Here is a 19,480-nt window from a genome sequence, read left to right on the forward strand (position 1 = left end):
TGATGATGATGATGATGGTGATGGTCATTCAAATGATCAAACATCTCATTTAAATTGAAGTGTTGAGTAAGCATAGCACTCATCACAATGTTTATTTCTTCCAGGAAGACACATGCTGGTGCCAGTCCAAGCTAGATTTTTTTTTTGATGTTGGAATCTTTTCTTCCTCAACACTTCTCATTTTCTCTTTTGTGCCTTTCCTGATATTCAGGTAGCCTCCAAACTAGGTCCGCCATGTCAGAAGTAAATTGCCCCTTAGCCATTGCCTTCTTCTGCTATAGTCTCACATCTGCCCTCATTGGTTTTCTTATCTCTTACAGACTCCTCCGATAATCCCATTCTTCCTGCTAAATCATTTCCTCTGTAGCTTCTGTCTCCCAGTACTGTTGGAACATCCTTTCTGGTGTAGGATGTCCTTCTGTTTATGTGTTGCTTTCATTGGTTGAATAAAGAAACTGCCTTGGCCTTTTGATAGGGCAGAACTTAGGTAGGCAGAGTAGACAGAACTGAATGCTGGGGAGAAGAGCAGAGTCACGCAAATGCCATGGATCTCCTGCCTGGAATGGACACTGGTTAGAATCTTGCTGGCAAGCCACAGTCAGGTGGTAATATACAGATTAATGGAAATGGGTTAAATTAAGATGTAAAAATTAGCCAATATGAAGTTAGAGCTAATGGGCCAGGCAGTGTTTAAATGAATACAGTTTCTGTGTGATTATTTCAGGTGTAAGCTAGCCAGTAGGCTGGGAGGAAACAAAGGGCCACCCTCCTCAGCAGCCTGATCCTCCTTGCAACACCTTTCCAGAGACTTCTCCCCAGCACTTTAAAGATAAGGACATTTTTGGCCTCTGTAAACCTTTCTCATATCTTAACCTCTTCAGGATTAGTAAGATATTTCCATCTTCCATTTCTTACGTGCTCCCCCAACACCTCATTTAAAGGTTTACTTTCTGGTTCTTTCCCCAGACACTGTATTCAATGGAGCTAAAGCTTTACCCTTGTAGGACTTGACCTGGGAGGCTTGTGAAAATCTGTGTTGCTGAACTTCACCTTCAGGGTTCCTTTAGTAGGTATGGACTAAGGACTGCAATTCTGCATTTCTATCAAGTTCATAGAGGAAGAAAACAAACAAAACTTTGTAGATAGAAATCTCAAGAGAAGAATTATCTCTAAATTTCAACTTTGCCACCAAAACTTGCCACTCTGTCCTTTAGGTCCCAGATTTCTGTTAGATGTCATGAGATGGCCATCTGAGGCTGGTATTCTAGAGCTCTGCTTTTTCTCCTAAATGTCCATAATCCTTCTATCCAATTAGACATACTATCCTGATAGTTCATTTGTAACTGCCCTCTTTTTATGTGTAACCAGTGTCTTTATGGTTCAGCATGCTCATGGAGACTATAGAAGATCTCACTTTTCCACACCCCACTTTTGTTGGATGGCTTTAAAATGTAAATCACTGGCTCCCCATTGCCTTCAGATTAAAATATGAAATTTTTGCTTGATTGACATATAAATCTCTTTGATCTCACTTAATAGTTTTAGCTCTTTCTAATCCTCCTATCAAAGCCGTTTCTCTGGGCTTTTCTTAATGCCCAACTGAATAGAAGGGCAACTTCTTTGCATAATTTTGCATTCCTACCAAAAGTACACAATGGTTTTAATTTCTCTTTATGTTCACCAACACTTCACACGTATTTATTAACTATTATTTCAGCCCTAATATTGCAGGTGGCATGGTATTTCATTCTGATTTGAGAGTGCAGTTCTTTAACAGTGATAGTTACTCATGGGAGTTATTTCTGTAGCCACGTATTTGCCAGTGGGACAATGTAATGACTAATTTTGAGTTTCAACTTGTCGGGATGTGGAGTCACCAAGGGAAGGAACATCTGGGTAAACCTAAAGAGATTATCTAGATTGGGTGAACAGAGGTAGGAAAACCCACTATTGACAGGAGCAGGCCTACTGCACGGCCTGGGGTTTGAGATTGAATAAAAAGGAAAAAGGGAACTTGATGGCCTCATTCTTCCTGCTCTACATTCTAACTGCTAATATAATGTGAGCAGCTGCCTCATGAATTCCCTTCCATGATGGAATTGACCCAAAATAAACCTTTCTCCCTTAAGTAACTTCTTATCAGGCATTCTATCTCTGCAACAAGAGAAGTAAGTACTGCACAGGTGTTTTTTGGAGAAAGGCCTGTATTATTGCTCTTGAAGCATTCTTTGTGCATTCTCTATAGTAGACTGTTGTTAGACATGTGCTGTGCAAATACGCCTTCTCATACTCTTAGCTGTTGCTTCAGTTACAAGCACAGGGAGATTTCACTTTGGTAATGTCAATTTTATCTGCTTTTTTTCCTGGTTACTTTTTGTTCAATTGGTTTAAAAATTAGTTGCCTATCCTTCTCATAAAACTTTGCACTTCTCTTTTCTTCTAGGTATTTGTACTAGTTAAAATGCATGGAAATTGCCTCTCTTCTTTTACCCGGTGAGCACCAGGCCTGGGACAGCAAGCACTTTTACCTAGAAAATGTTTACCTTCAAGTGCTTTTCATAAGTTCATGTCTTATGTTAAAGCCTTTGTTTGGCCCATCTGTAATTGATTCCAGTGTGGAATGAGACACAGTGATCTAATCTTTATAAGTTCCCCCTGCCCAATCCATATGTTATTTAATTTCTTTTTATACTCGATGCTAATGTTCAGAACCTCTAGTATAATCTTAGGTATGAGTTGTTAAATTATTCATTTTTGTCCTTTCTAGATCTTCGTGGACAAAGCAGAATGCAGTCAGGGAGCTTTATAATCTCTTATATTCTTTATATTCTCTTATACTCTTTGGGAGAGCCTGTGAAGAATTCGTATCAATCTTCCTTTAAATGTTTTACATAACTCACTGGCACACATGAGCACGGTTAGGTAGCTGGAGTGGGAATTTGTAATGACCTGGCAGTATCTTTTGATTCTTTCAACTCATTTGTACAATTGACTTACAAAACCTGCTCAGTCCACGTTATCCTGCCTATAGAAGTGGTCTCCCCAGAGCAGAGCTTCCCAATTGGTTAGTCAATGTCTGGGAGTCTATTAATTGAATCTTTGGGAATTTCATATCATGAACCTCAACCCCATTCATTTCCCAGTCATTTATATATGCCCTCTTAACTCTCGTAACCTCCCCCCTGAATGAAAAAAAAATGGAAATTAAAAAAGAAGAAAGAAACAGAAAAAAGAAAAAATATCAAAAATATAATAAGCAAAAAACTATCTTGCCATCCTTCTGGGCAATGAGCTGGTCCTCTTTCAGCCCCAGCCTTCTGGGTATGTACCATTCTGCTCTTCTTTCCTGCCTCTCCATCACACATCTGTTGCCATTGTGGCATTGGAAGTTGCAGTGTGTCACACAGTATACCCTTTTGCTCAAACAGCTCAGCACAGACCCTGGACATCAACATGGCCTTAGGCAGAAGTCCAGACCACAGACATTGCTTACTAGGGACATCAACACTATCCCTGGCTGCCTTAGGACCCTGGTCTAGATATGGTCCTTGATGGCAGCTTGGCCCAAACATCACAATGGCCTCAGGGGGCCTCTCACATCAGCCTGTTCCTCACTGCTGCTGACTCTGGAGTTCTGCCCCGCTTCCTAGTGCACAAACAGCCCTGCCTCTCTTTCTCTTGAATCTCTCTGCCCCTGCATGCTTGTTTGCTTCTAGTCTTGCCTGCCAGCTGAGGGCTCATCTTAACCTGGTGTGTCTCAATGCTTCCAGGTCTATTAATTTTTAAATCTCTTCTGACAGCCTCTTTTTGATTGGAAAATTAATTCATTTACATTTGATTATTGATAAAGTATGATATACATGGCACATTTTGCTGTTTGTTATGCATGGTTTTTGCTGATGTTCGATTCACAGTCCATGTACCTACTGCTGTCTTTTGTCTTAGTTTCTAGAAGCTCACCACAGTTACTTCTCTCCTTTTATGTTATAATTTTGAGTTATCAATCCCTGATTGTCTTCAGCAATACCTTTGGGTTAAAAATTAATTTCAATAACATATGTGACTTTAGTGATTTGGGCTCTGTGTTCTCATTTTATGTGATTTTTACTTCAAATTGTTATTTTACACATTGTGTACTTATTAACCTAGACTATTACCATACTCTGTAGTTGCATTAAATCAGAAGAGAGAAAAATAAGAGAATTAAAACAAAGGGTTTATGGGCCAGCAAAATGGTTCACTTACCTCTAAGCCTGATGCTGTGAGTGCAATACTCAGAACCAGCTCCCCCAAACTGTCCTCTGACCTCCACACTCTTGTACTGACACATGCTTCCAACACCACTCACACACACTCACACACAAAATGAACAAATGTAATATAAGATTTAAAAACCACATCCTGTCTTTTATACCTGTCCCCGTTTAGTAGCTGTGCATGCTCCTTATTTTTCTATGTGGTCGCCATTATAGCTCAGTCAGTTCATTTGAATTCCAAGGTCAGCCAAGGATGACTGCTTAGGGACCTCTTCCATCTTTCTGACCGTGTACACAGCTGCACGCAGCCTGCTCATAACCTTGCAGGTCTCCAGGAGCATGTCAGAGCGCAGCTAAGCCTCTGGGGCCTCTCGTTCACAGCACTCCTCTCTTTTAAGCTTTTGTCAAGCCTATCATTTGCCTCAACTTTCATCCATGGCCTCAGGCATCTGTGATTTAAAGCATCATGAAGACCCTCTCCTCTGAGATCTGTAGCAGCGTGTGAATCCTAGCGAGTTTGAGTAAAGACAAACTTTTTGAGTGGGATTTTCCAAAAAACCATAGAGCAGGCCAAATAAAGATGATTGTCTGGGGGTAAGATCTGTCTGTCATCCTTGAAGTGCCAGACACTGCTCTGTCACAGGTTAGCCATAGCTACTTCCAAGTTGAAAAACTGTATACAAAACCAAACGTGCAGAGGCAGAAACCCATTTTGTGTGTTTGCTTGTTTTGCTTTTTGTATTCATTTTTGCGGGGATTCTGTTTTGTTTGCTTTTACTAAACAATACTCTGGCTACGTACAGTAAGACTTTAGTTAATTCCCAGAATTTTAAACAAACAAATCAATTTGTAGTAACTTTAGTCAGGTGCATTATTTGATTGATTAAACAGTCTTATGGAAGAGTGAGATTTTAAAAGTCCTTACTACCCCATTCCCACTAAAATCCTAATGTTTTATGAAAGATAAAACATGTTGCATTGGCTATCATTATTATTCTAATATCGTCAAGAATTATTAATGTGAAAAGTGGACAGATTTTATGTGCAAATTTCGCAGTTATAAACTATTGTTTTTGTTCAGATTTTAAGTGTGTTCTCTTATCTGATAGCTCATGGTCAACATTTATATGCAATCCATATATTTTACGTTTTATGTACGCATTGAAAATCATCTAGTACTACTTACTACTTTATGAGCTATGATTTTCATTGGGTCCAGCTACTTAGATACATTGTAGAATTTTGCATGTAATTTGGATGTTTTACCTTCCTGCTCTGACCAGTTTATGGCAGTGTCTAAAATGCTCCAGATCTTGAGTCACAACAGAGTAGAAAACAGCACTTGAAGGAACACTAGTCCACCTGAGCATGTGACTTTGACAGGCTTTCCCCTTCCCCCTTTCCTCTGCTTTGCTAAAAACAAACAAACAAACAAAAACAAAAATAGCAACAATAACACAAGTTAGATTACATTCTTCAAGCCAGTTCCCAAGGTTCATTCCCTTATTTGGTCAATCCCTCCTCCTGAGGCTGACTATGGACTATCAAAGTACTAAAATTCAGCAATCAAAAGCCCCCTTTAGCTCATATAATGACCGTGCCCAATTAAAATTAGCACCTCATCCTAACGGGGTCTCCTCTGTACCTTTATAAACTGCCAGTTTCCTGTGTGCCACCTCTCTCTCCTCTCTATCCTTTGTCCTCTGGGACAAATACCACTTCCCTTCCCCCTCTGCCCTGCCCCCTTTCTCCCCTCTCCTTTGTTCTTTTTTCCTTCTCCCCCTTCCTCTATTTCCTGTCTTTGTCTCTTATCCCTGCCCTTTGTCCTTTTGAGGTTAACAAACCTCCCTTGTGCTTAGATCTTGGTCTGAGAACTTGGCATTCGGTGTCCTGGGCTTGCATTACCAACTCCTTCTCTATGAACAGAATAGATGATATCTGCAGAATCCTGACAAGTCTTCCTGTCTCCGTGAACTCTTTGGTATTACTTTACTCTTTAAAAAAACATTTGTCTTTATTATATTCACATGTATGCATGTGTGTTTGTGTGTGTGCAGGTCTCCACTATATTCGAAAAACAATGAATTGCCATGGAAGATTCTGAACAAGAAGACCCACGACAGTTTTGAGGGCTCGTTCTGGCTGTAACGTGAGCAAATATTAGAAAAGGGTGCAGTGCTGACAAAGATGAAGACTATCCCGAAGGTTTCGGCAGCTCCCCTAGTGTTAAATGGATGACTGTTCAGAGTAGGAAGGACAGTAGACTTGGAATGAAGTATATTGTTGCAAGCTGCTTTGTGTATAGAATGAGATCTGTTAACATAGTTAAAGGAGCAGGTGCATTAAAACTGACTCCAGGGTTTTGGGCTTGAAGAAAACAGTAGGAGAAAGATTTATGTGCTAGAGGAGGAATGCCAGGCAGGCAGAGGTAGGTAAGTTGTCCATTGTGAATCACACTAAGCCTGGGACAGAAGGGGAAGGTTGAATATGTCAACATAGGTGTCTGATGTTCAGGAACAGATTAAATTAGAAAGTCATGACCTGCATAGACAGGTTGAGATTTCAAAGCAGTTCTGGGAAATATCTTATTGGAGGGGCTGGAGAGATGATGGCGCACTTGCTACACAAGAATGAGAACCTGAGTTGGGTTCTCCAGACCTACATAGAGAAAGGTGTTGTAAGGTGTAATTAATTATAATTCCAGCACCTTTGTGGTGAGACTGGATTAAAGAATGCCAGGAAGCTTGTGAGCCAGTTATCACAGGGGCAATCAAGAGAAACTGCCTCAACCACGGTTTAAGATGAGTGTCAAGCTTGCTTTCTAACCTCTACATGTGTGGCATGTCACATACTCCTGTACACAAGCACAAAAACATCACACACACACACACATACAGGATTTGTGCATACAAAAATTAAAACAAAAATCTTATTATTAAAACCTGTTTATTATTTATCAATTTAGATGGAGAAAAAGGCCAGGGTCAGGAAAGTAAAAGATAAACAATGGTAAATTAAAGTTTAGGAGGCAAAGAGAGAAATTCTTAACCTCCCAACCATTATTTTACAGTGAAGACCTAAGTTTTGAATCTGGCACCTGATTCGTTGGCTTTGTAGCCCAGCTCCATCACCTTCCTTGTTTCTTACTTGTTGCCTTACAAGATGTTTTCAAGGTTAAATGGATGCATCTGTAGTATGTAGGACAATATTCAATAAGTGGTTGTTGCAATTTTTACCAGCTTTCATTTATTGAATAAAACTTTTATATTAGTTCCTCCAGTTTAAGATTAAGAGATTAAGAAAAACATGGGATTTAATAAACACAATTAAGGTACTTAATTAATTTACATGTAGATTTTAGAAGTTTGTTGGAACTATCCTAAGTGGTTGACATAGACCCAAACATGTCTGATATCCCAATCGCTATACTCAGAAGAGATGCTGCATAGTCAAGACAGAATGTGTTCACAATGTGTTGTTCTCTTTGGGTCACTTCACTAATTCTCTTGTTTCATTCAGTGACCCCATAATTACATATCTGACATCAACTCCTATTGAAACACATACACAAACACAAACTCACACAAACAGGAACACACAAACACATACACACATATGCACACAAACACACTACATATCCTCCAGATCTGTCTGCCATCATACTCTGAGGTTGCCTTGATCTCCAAGATTCCTGGTCTCCAATCATACACAGATAATCCACTGTCCTCTATTTTAAAATGTATTTTAAAAGAAGTGCAATGAAGCAAGAAGGGGGGGGGGAGCTCATTCCTCAGGAGCAGAAGGCTACAAAGTAATACCCGTGAAAATAATCTTTTTACTTATGTGGGAAAGGAAGAGAGAGCTAATGGTACAGGTTGCTAAATGTTGACCTGCCAGAAAAGAAAGAACATGTGTGTTCATAGTATACATCAAATCTATAAATTTTGTGATACATAGCTATAGAAAAGAACTAAGCAATAAGTAATCAAATAAAAATAAATAAATAAATAAATAAATAAAAACATTAAGAGTGTTCTCCTGCCTCTTTCACAGCTCTACAAGACTGATATTTGTAAAATACTGAATTATATTATGTGTTCTACCATAGTTTGATGTATCATGAGGTATTGTCATCAAGGTAGCAGTTTGTAAACAACTAAAGGACCATGTTTTCTTTGGTGCTAATGAAATGTGTGAAGAAGGGGATGCAGTTTCCATTATTCCAAGATTTCTACCTTGGAAATGAAAGCATGATGATCAAAGACAGAAGAAGAGAAATTGTAGCAAGACTAATTGGAGCTATTACGTAACCTTCATATTCCTAGGCAGGGATAATCACTGGACAGATGTCTGGGCTCAGATGAATTTTTTAGAGTTATTTGCCCAACAAGGTTGTTGAAGTCAAGTAAATGGATGAGGTCATCAAATGATGTGAGACCATAGCTAAACAGACCAAGATTAGAAAGTCTTAAATTAAAGTAAACAGAAGGAAGTAGAAAAATAAAAATCCATGTTTGGGTTTTTACTGCTGTGAAGAGACACCAAGACCTCGGGAACTGTTATAAATGAAAACATTTCATTGGGAAGGTCTACTTACAGGTTTTCAGAGGTAAGATTACATACCTCCAACATATAATGCTCCTGGACACACACTACCATTCCAGAATTCAGGGAATGGATCATAGTAAGAAAATACAGGACCAAAGCAAGACTGAAAGCTAGCTGAGCAAACTCCAAATTCTGCATGTTTATATTTGATATCTAAACACTCCCCAAATCTCCAGATCCTTTCCTGTTTGTTGACTACAACACACTTCTTTCTCTTGACCTGGTTTCACTCCTTATTAGCAGCTCTCCTTGGCAGGTATCCCATGACTCTGACATCGCTAACATCTTGGGTTCTCCAGTAATCCAGGCTTCAACTTCACAACTTCACGCAATGGCCTCTCTACTAGGTCTCCATTCAGGAACATGCCTGATACATGCCTGACCTTAGTGCCTGTTTTAGGCATGGAGGTAAATTCCACAGCCCTTTCTTCTATCCCTAACTTTAAAGCCAGAACCATGTGGCCAAAACTGCCAACTTGTGCTGCTTACTGGGGCTGAAACAGGGCCCACTTGTTTAACTATATCTTCATCAGCTTCTTTTCTTCACTGCCTAAGCTTGGCTGTCCTTAAACTTGCTCTTTAGATCAGGCTGGCCTCAATCTCAGAAATAAAGCATCCTCTGCCTTCCTAGCGCTGGGATTAAAGGTATGCACCACTACTAAAGTTTTATTTATTTTCTTTTCACAAGTTGGAAACTTAGCTGGGTGGAATCTTGCTCTGAGATCACCACTTTTTTTCTATGTCATTTCTTAATCTGTTTAAGAAGAGAAAATTTAGCTCCCTTATGCATTTCAGTGCTCTTTTCCTCCTCAAAACTTTTTCCTTGCTCAGTTCACTCCTTTTCATTATAAATCTTCTTTAGAGTTAAACTAATATCCACACTACAGAGGCTATACTAGGCTGTTTGGGGATTTCTTTTGTCAATGGAATTAATTCCAAACTCTTCACTTTAGCCTCCGGCAGACTCCTTGGACAAGGGCAAAAAGCAGCCACTCTCTTCACCAAAATATCTCAAGAATTATTTATAGGCAGCATACCAAAATTCTTCTCTGAAACCTCTTGAGCCAGCTCCTGACATTTCAAATAATTATCATCACCATTGTCTAAAATGCTTCTACTAGTATGCCCCATTAAGCAGTGCTTAAATCCCTCCAGTGCTTTCCAAACTTTAAATACCAAAGTCCATATTACTCCAGACATAAGCATGGTCTGTCCTATCACAATACCCCAACTTCTGGTACCAAATTCTGTCTTAGTTTGGGTTTACTATTACTGTGAAGAGACACCATGACCATGGCAACTATTATAAATGAAACATTTGTAGATTAAAGTTTCTGTCCCACCCAGTTCTTCAGCCATTCAGTTCCAAAGAAACACACAGAGGCTATATTAATTATAAACTCTTTGGCCAATTAGCTCAGGCTTATTGTTAACTACCTCTTGCAGCTTAAATTAAGCCATAATTCTTGTATCTATTGAGCCACAGAGTTTTGGAAATAAATCTGGCTCCAATCACTACCTCCACCATGAAGATAGACTATCAAAAAGCTAAGGAATGGGGTGGAGCAACCCACTAAGGCTTCAGCTTTAATTCTAGCCATATCACTAAGCTAATATGAGTGACAAATCTTTATAGTGTAAAAGAACATTATCGCACAGCATTTTTGTTTTGAAAAGTAAAAAGAGGGCTATAGATTTAATAGGATAAAAGTTTATTGAAGCTACTTTTAAAAAGCAATTACTAGTTTTAAATGTTTTGCATTGGATTGTACTTTTGTATATTGAGATTAATTTTGTTAGAATGTACTGTACATACATTTCTACTCTTGTTCAAGGTATTGCACCTATATAACAACATAATGTAATGCTGCAATGTAATTGTTAGAATAATAAGGAAATGCACGTTAGTAGTTAATCATTTAATATAAGCAAACTTGTTGTCTCATTAGGTATGTTTTCAAGGTCAAATATGTTGTGATCTAGCTGCCCTCACTCCCCCTGACTGACAGTGAAACTTCCTTGTGGTCTGTAATTGACAAGGATATTTGTGTTCTTTCAGGCTTGTGGTTTTCCACAGAATCAGTAGAGGTATAAAAGGGTTGGGGCAAAATAAAGGTTGCTGTTCTTCCACCTGAGAAGAAGCCTCTGTGTCTCAATTCTGGCACCCCACAAGAGTCTCGGCTACCCAGGCTGTACTGGCATAGCAAAATAAAGATATAGTTTAGATAGATTATCTTCAAACACTAAAGAGATCTACAGAATATGGCATTTAAGATATTTTAATAACCTAGGTTCTTCTTATGACAAGGAGACATGTCTGCTTCTTGCAGCACCAATCTACTTCAGAGAAAATAAAGGGCATTGAAGAATCTCTACATGGAGTTTATTTTCTTTGTGACAAAAATAAACCACTGGGCAAGAAAATATTCTTGCCTCGACTGATTAGACAAGCAGGACACAAAAGAAAGGGCTGACAAACATTGTCAAGACAAGGAGGGTCAGCCCTTCAAACTACCTACCTCACAGAAAAGTCCGTTGGATATGCTAAGCCTGTAGGCCAAAGACAGATGCCAGAACATTGCAGAGGAACTTTGGGTTACTGTCCAGGCAACCGGCTGTTCTTGTCATTACTCATAATTTTATGGAAGTCACTTCCTTGTACTTCCTGCTTACTCAGTTAATAATGTGTCCTTCTTGGGTGTTTGAAGGAGTTGAAGGCTACATAGTTATAGTTTTCCTTGTTTGCCAGATGCAGAAAGCAAGTTGTAATAGAAAATAAATTACATACAAGACATTGGGCTTATTAAGATAGGATAGATACGGAGTATTTTCTCTGAATTTGTCAAATGAAAATGGACTAGACTTTATTGATGTACTTATTGCTTGTATATCTTATATATAGTTAATTGTACTTACTGTATATAGATTTTCTAATATTAGTTATATTCTTTTTTATTTTAGACAAAAAGAAGAAATATAGTGATATTTTATTTCTGTTTTAATAAATAAAATTGCAAAAAAATCAGAATGGCAAAGCTAAGCCACTAGAGGTCAAACAACGGTGGCATACACCTTTAATCCCAGGATTTGAAATACAGAAGCAGATGGATCTCTGTGAGTTCAAGGCTAACCTGGGCTACACAAGATCAATGCAGAAACAAATCCAGGTTGTGGTGGCTCACACATTTAGTCCAAATACTAGGGAGTTATGTTTTTAATCCAAGATCTATAAGGAATATAAAATGGGAGGAGAAAGAGGCTTAGTCTTCTTTGTCTGTGGTCATCCAGCCTTGGTAGAGGTAAGACTTCTCTAGTGGCTTGGCTGCTTTGCTTTTCTGGTTTTCAGATTGAACCCCAATATCTACCTCTGGATTTTTATTATTCATGCTACAAACATTTAATTGGGGAGGGTCCCTTTAAGTTTCAGAGGTTTAGTCCATTATCACTAAGGTGGGGAGCATGGTGGCCTGTAGGCAGACACGGTGCAATAGCTGAGACTGCAGTACCTTGACTCAGAGGCAGAAGGAAGTCGACTAAAAGTCATACTGAGACAAGTCCTTTGAACAGGAGAACTCAGTGCCTGCCCCCACAGTGAAATGCTTCCTCCAACAAGGCCATGACTCCTAAAGCTGCCACTCCCTTTGGGGCCCATTTTTTCTCAAACTACCACAACATGAAAGGAGCATTCTTTCAAAAATTTCTCTTCTGGCTCCCTTTCTCTCTTTTCTGCCTCTATAATTTGCATGTTCAAGAGAAGTTTCTTATTTTCCATTTAGTCCAACATGAAAACTTACTATTCTGAAGCTACAAAGGAGAGAATAATCTATTCTATAAAGATATCAGAAACAAAACAGACACTTTTGGTAGTAAATGATAAGAGTAAGAAAACTTGATAGGTCATTCTAGGTGCAATAAACTACTGAATTCTCAACAGTTGTTCAAGAACATGATTTTACCCACCAGAATAAGGAAAGCAAAGATCTAGAAAATAGGATTACCACAATCCTAAAGTCAAGTCAGAGAACTCCCTTTGTCTGTTTATTGACTTCCATGTCCTCTATATCCTGAATTTTAACCCTCAGAGTTCACTGAGCAATTCGTTTAGCCTAAAGACTTCCCTTAAGGCACAATTTGAAATACTCCTTCCTTACAGAAAAACATTGTCCCTGGCTATGACGCTAAAATCTGGTATCCCTGGTGACCATTATCCCTACTCTGTCTCCACACTGCTAGATACTTCAGGCAAGCTATTTGGAACATCTGTTCTCAAGGACTGTTCTGGTCATTTCCTCTGTCTGAAACACTTTCTCTACTATGTCTGGACCTCCCAGGAATTCATTTTCATAACTATTTCATTAAACATTTTTTCATAATTTACTTTCCCTATTCACATTGCTGGTCAGCTTACTCATACCACTGAGAAATTTCATTTTCTATTTTGTAAAGTCATTGTTTGAAGAATAAAGTCAAAAGAAGATTTTACATTAATTTAAATAATCTAAGTGGACAGTGGTTAATTTTGTATTTAATATATTTTATATTGGAAGGTGATTTCCAGATAGTTGGTTGAATGATGTTTCTGAATATGTTTTTAAGTTTGTTTTTAAGGTTATATCCAGAAGAAATTATTCATGACTTTATACTGAAAAAAAATCTTATGACCTTTCCCAAAGGAATGGGGCAGCATCTGATCCATTACAGATCTAAATAGAACAGAAAACCAAAGAAAATGAACTCAGGATGCCTCACAGCTTGAACATGGATACAACTCCTCCTGGCCTTAGTTTTTCCTAAATGCAGACTATTAGGTGGACACTGGAGCCTATGGCAGCCTCTTTAGATTTTATACCTTTGGATGACACTATTTACTTTCCTCAGTAGCCATATTACAGAAGACAAGAGAGTGTAGAGTAGTAGTAGAGGCTGTCTGTCTATCTATCTATCTATCTATCTATCTATCTATCTATCTATCTATCTATCTATGTATCTATCTATGTCAATCTTTTATTTAATATTTCTCATGTGTACACTCTGAGTTCTCTTTATTGAAAAAATACAGTTTAATATTCCCTCAACATTTCTTCTTCTCTGTCTAGAAAAGAAATAATTATCAAAATAAACATTTTTCCATGTCTGTATTGAACTTTTCCTCTCTAAAATTATAGATGTGTTGACAATCTGAATATCTGAAAGTCTCTGATTCAGGGAAATTGATGGTGTAATTGTCATCCTGAGAATCTAGGGTAGGGGTGGAGTTGGTACAAATCCAAATGTCAGCAAGCCTGAAATTCTGAAGTCCACAGACAGGAGAGAGGCAGTGAATCCCAGCTCCAGTGGGAACAGAAGGAAGATGCTTTGGAGGATGCTCTCCCACGTTGAAGACAGAGTTTTCACTGTCTTCCACTCAGCCCATGTACATCCCTAAAACAGTCATCCCTGTATCAATCACTATCACAAGCACATCCCCAAATAATACCTAAAAGATTCTCCCAGAGTTCTTTAATTCATCAAGAGGACACCCAAAATCAACCAAAAGCAAGACTACCTGAACTTCATTAGTGTAGAAGTAAAAAAAAAAAAAAAAAAAAAAAAAAAAGATATAAAAACATCTCAACCGACTTACAAAGGTCAGGCCATAAAAGCGGATGAGACCAATAGAACCAGGAGGATGTTAGTGTGAATATATGTAATCCCCAAACAATTCTTGGCTCATTCTCACTTTGAATTCCTCTTTTCTAGGGTCTATAGGTGATACTAAGCATGTAGGAGGTAAAAATCTCTTGGCAGGCTATTCTAACCCACTTCTCTCTTTCTCTTTTGTCTTCCTTTAAATACAAGCCTTAATTAATTTAAATTTTGCTTTCAATACAGGATCATACCTCTTTTGTAGAGACATTAGAGTGTTTCAAGAACTACAGTGGCCAGGTGCTGTTTTCTGTTACTATGGGTTCCTGGTTTCACCTTTAAACATATTTTCTTTCTACTTTAACAACTTATTCCTCACTAATTACCCTATTCCCTGTCCCTCTGACTCACACATTACAATTGATGCTTTTTCCAAATATATTTACTTTTACTCCAGATTTAACCGATACTTCCTCAAAGTCATTATGTTCTTTCAAACTCCCCTTCCAAGGGCTGCTGTTATGGGCATGAATCATGATGCCTTGGTATTAGTAAACTTCCTTCTAATAGTAAAGGAAAAACAAAGACTACTGTTTATGTGACTCATTGGTCTAAATAAAACTTCAGTATAGAATATATTTTAAAATATATCATTAGTAGCCTGTGTGATGATTCAGCCTCCAATCTTAGTCTGCAGGAGGTAGAAACAGGAGTATGATTATAAATTCAAGATCATCTTTCTTTACTTTGTAAGTCCTAGGCCAGCCATATATATATACCAAAACGTAATGAATAACAAAAATGAAAAATTTATGAAGAAAATGACTGAGCCCCACATTGGAGCACCGGACTGAGCTCCCAAGGTCCTGATGAAGAGCAGAAGGAAGTAGAACATGAGAAAGAAAGTCAGGACCATGAGGGGTGTGTTCACCCATGGAGACGGTGGGACAGAACTAACGGGAGATCACAAACTCTAGTTGGAATGGGACTGATGGAACAGGGGACCAAACCGGACTCTCTGAATGTGGCCAACGGTGGAGGCTGACTGAGAAGCCAAGGACAATGGCGCTGGGCTTTGATTCTCCTGCATGGACGGGCTCTGTGGGAGCCTTGTCAGCTTGGTTGATCACCTTCCTGGACCTGGGGGGAGGTGGGAGGACCTTGGAATTAACATATAGTAGGGAACCCTGATGGCTCCTTGGCCTGGAGAGGGAGGGAGGGGAAGGGGAAGAGATGGAAATTTTTAAATAAAAAAAAAACCATGAAAAAAATTTATTTGTAGCGTTAAATGTCTTAGTCTATCAATATTTCTGAGAACATAATTGAGTCACAATGGTACACGTTAGTACATTAGTCCTTTCAAATGTGTTCTTTAACAATATTTGTCTAACCGCCATTGATATTTTAACTTATTGAACTCAGATTATGTGCAGCAAGGCAAGATCCTGTCAGATAGCGTGCATAAGAAACAGGAACAAATGGTTCTTCCGGTTACACAGAATTAGCCTTTTATGACCTTGCAATGAAATTCAATCTGAATCCAGAGCTACTGGCATTTTTCTATTTAATGATCTTTACAGTAATATAGCTGCAACGGATTCTTTTAAAGGATGGACAGTGTCTTCTGAAAATTTCTATTGTTATAGATGGTTATTTAATAGTGTAATATGGTAGTCAATGGTATGGACTGGGCAAAGAGACAGACCCACATTTAAGCCATTTCTTTAGGACCTCACTTAAAAAGGTATTATCCTCTTCAAAGTCTGCTCTGGTCACCTTACCCACAGTTCAAACCAGCTTACCCTTCTTACTATTTCTACCCATTCATCTTTCTCTTTAGTATCTTCCTTGCCAGTTAACATCTGGCATATTTTATGAGCCACACTCCACAAACCCACTAGAGTGGCTACCAGGAATTATGATCCCTTTTATTTATCACTCTTCTATTGCTTTGCTGTGCAATCTTTGGCACACGGGAGCAATAGATCCCATCTGTGAGTGGGATCCTGCTTCCTCCTCTCACTAGCCATGTGCTCAGGAGTTACTGAAGTGCCCAGTCTACAGTTACTACCATTCAGCACTGAAGGCATTAGTGCTCACCCTGTCATCATTTTATTAGAACTGATGGGAAATCATTCATCCAAAGTATTTTGCATAATCCCTGGTCCCATTCAGAACATATATACTTCATTTGCTGGCTACCGGCTTATAGCATCGCTGGCCCTAATAATCCCAAACTAGAAATTAGGCAATTGTCCAACAGTAGGCTGTGTACAGACATTTTGGTGCATTTGTATGTTAATACAATTAGGCATCAGCTTAATAATGGCACAGACTTGTATACTAATATGGATGAAAGTCACATTTAAACAAATATTTAGTTAAAGACATAAAACAGATGTATTGTCTATGGTATAAGAATTTAGCTTATTTTAAATCCTATGGAAAGGTAGAAATGCTATGTTGAGAAGCATGAAAATACTATTACATTTTATCATTATCACTGTCATTTAAAAATAAAACAAAGTACATTTATTCAGCAACAATATGCTACTAAAAAACAAGTTTCTCAGTGTTTTCAAATACCTGGCATGTTACTCTTTGAGATTCAAGGTCAATAAGTAAGTCTTCTCAGAAATTTTAAAATGGTGATTATTTTAAACATACCTTTCTAACAAACTTCACCTTATTGTTTGGATAGCTAAAACTGTATATTTAAAGAATAAAACACAATGACAAAGATAAAATATACTTCATGAAGATCTACAGCCTACAGAAGTGCTTAAATGATAAAACGTGGATCTCCAAGTAAGGAAACAGCTGCCCTCAGAAGCACATGTGGGAACTGTCCATGAAGAACTTACTTCGCTGCACTGAGAAGACAATATGGCTGGAGAGAGCATCCCAAGGTCTTACATGAAATATACTATGGATGAGAACACTTCAGTAATCATTTTTCTTGTTTTTAAAGTCCTTGTTTTGTCCCCCTTTCTAAATGTTTCTATGCCAATACATGATGTTGTTTTCTTAAATCCATGAGTACTTCATGTTTTAAATTTTGAACCAGGGTCTTAGAGTGGAGCTAAGGCTGGCCTGGAACTCACTATATAGCTTAGAGTACCCTGGGACTTTCAATTCTCTAAAATCCTTATTCAGTCTGAACAATGGTTGCACAGTGAAGTCATTAAAAAAAATCACTGACTTTTATATGACTCTATTCACATTTTTTATGTACAATGTATTATGGTAATATGAAATTTGTCTTGAAAAATATTAAAGCACAGTCTTAAACAACCCAAGATTTCTTTCACCTCTCATGTTGCCATAGATATCAGATGCTTTCCAACTCAGTTTTTCTCAAGAATGTCCCCTCTGAAGTGTGTTTTATTCAGAATAAGCTGTTTCTGTTTTGTTGCCATAGTGAAGACGCTTGTTCAAGTAATTTTTGCTACATTTAAATACCAGTTTTTAATGCTGAGATTTTTTTTCTAATGTCAAAACCATAATAACAGCAGATAATAAAACAGACATATTACTAATGCAAGCAAATATATTACCAAATGAAATAGACAAAAGTCCTATCCTAGGAAGAAATCTGAAATATTTATGACTCCATATGTTACCAGAGTTTACAAATATAAAACAACATTCCATTAAATTTTAATCTGACTAAACCATTCTTATTTTTTTTGTTATTTGTATGATAAGCCTCTGCCATATAACTTTTCATTTACATTCCTATGGCTACATGTAAATTTTATTTTGTAAAAGAGTTTAAGATTATAACCCTGCAAATACTGTTCCTGGCATCGGACCTTTATCTGCCCTTAGTAGCCATAGATTTCCAGGTGTGTAGCAGTTTGAGTGATAGATAGAAGGCAATAGAGAAATTTTATCTTATGTAACAAGCCACATTATCTTTTAGAAGCAAAATAAGTTATATGAATGCCACACTGCGATGAAATGTCTCCAATGCTTGCCCAGGACAGACAGCAATCCTTACCTGAAGATTCCCTCTGAGTCTGAATCTCTTGTCTGATTATCTAACTGCATCCTCTCTTTGGTCTAATCCAATCTTACTAAGTTTTTCCTTTCTTTTGATTAAGCACACAAGAGAAAAAATTCACTTACTATTTAATAAACCTCAAATGGTCTTCCTGTTTCTGTATGCCTGGCTACTTACCAATGAAGACATGCCACCCAAAACACTTCTTCATCTGAGAGGGACATCTCAACAACTAACCAGAAGTGTCTCCTTTTCCCACTCAACAAATATGGCTTTATTTCATTCTTCAAGAAGGAAAAATCTTCACCCCCACTTTGACAATGTGGCTATGATAAGAAGGACCTTATCATGGGTCTGTATCAACTCTAGGTTAGTGTAACAGGAAGGCCACTCATTTGTTTCTGGCTGTTTAGCCCCCACATCATCACACAGAAACTGTATTCATTAAATTACTGCTTGGCCCATTAGCTCTAGCTTCCTAATGGCTAACTCCTACATCTTAATTTAACCCATTTCCATTAATCTATGCATCACCATGAGGTTGTGGTCTACCAGCAAAGTTGCAGCATGTCTATCTCCAGCGGCAGATACAGGGTGTCTCTCTGGCTCTGCCTGCTTCCTCCCAGAATCCAGTTTTGTCTTCCCTGCCTACCTAAGTTTTGCTCTATCAATAGGCCAGGGAAGTTTCTTTATTCATTAACCAATGAAAGCAACACATAGACAGAAGGACCTCCCACACCAGGTTAGTGCTAAAACATTTAGCAGAAACTTAACAGGTTTAATGAAAGGATAGTAGTGTTTGCCCAATGCAACATAGAAAATTCTGAACTCATTAAATAATTTGGCTCATGATTCTTTGCAGAGTTTAATGAACACTAACCTTGAATGTATTTCTACTCCTTTCTGTATCTCTCTGCCCATATTTGTATGATAGAAGCAATTATAGTATTGTCTGTTGTTTCTTTTTTTTTTTTAAATATTTATT

The sequence above is a fragment of the Arvicola amphibius genome, chromosome 8 (assembly GCF_903992535.2).
Source record: "Arvicola amphibius chromosome 8, mArvAmp1.2, whole genome shotgun sequence".
NCBI classification, from domain to species: Eukaryota; Metazoa; Chordata; class Mammalia; order Rodentia; family Cricetidae; genus Arvicola; species Arvicola amphibius.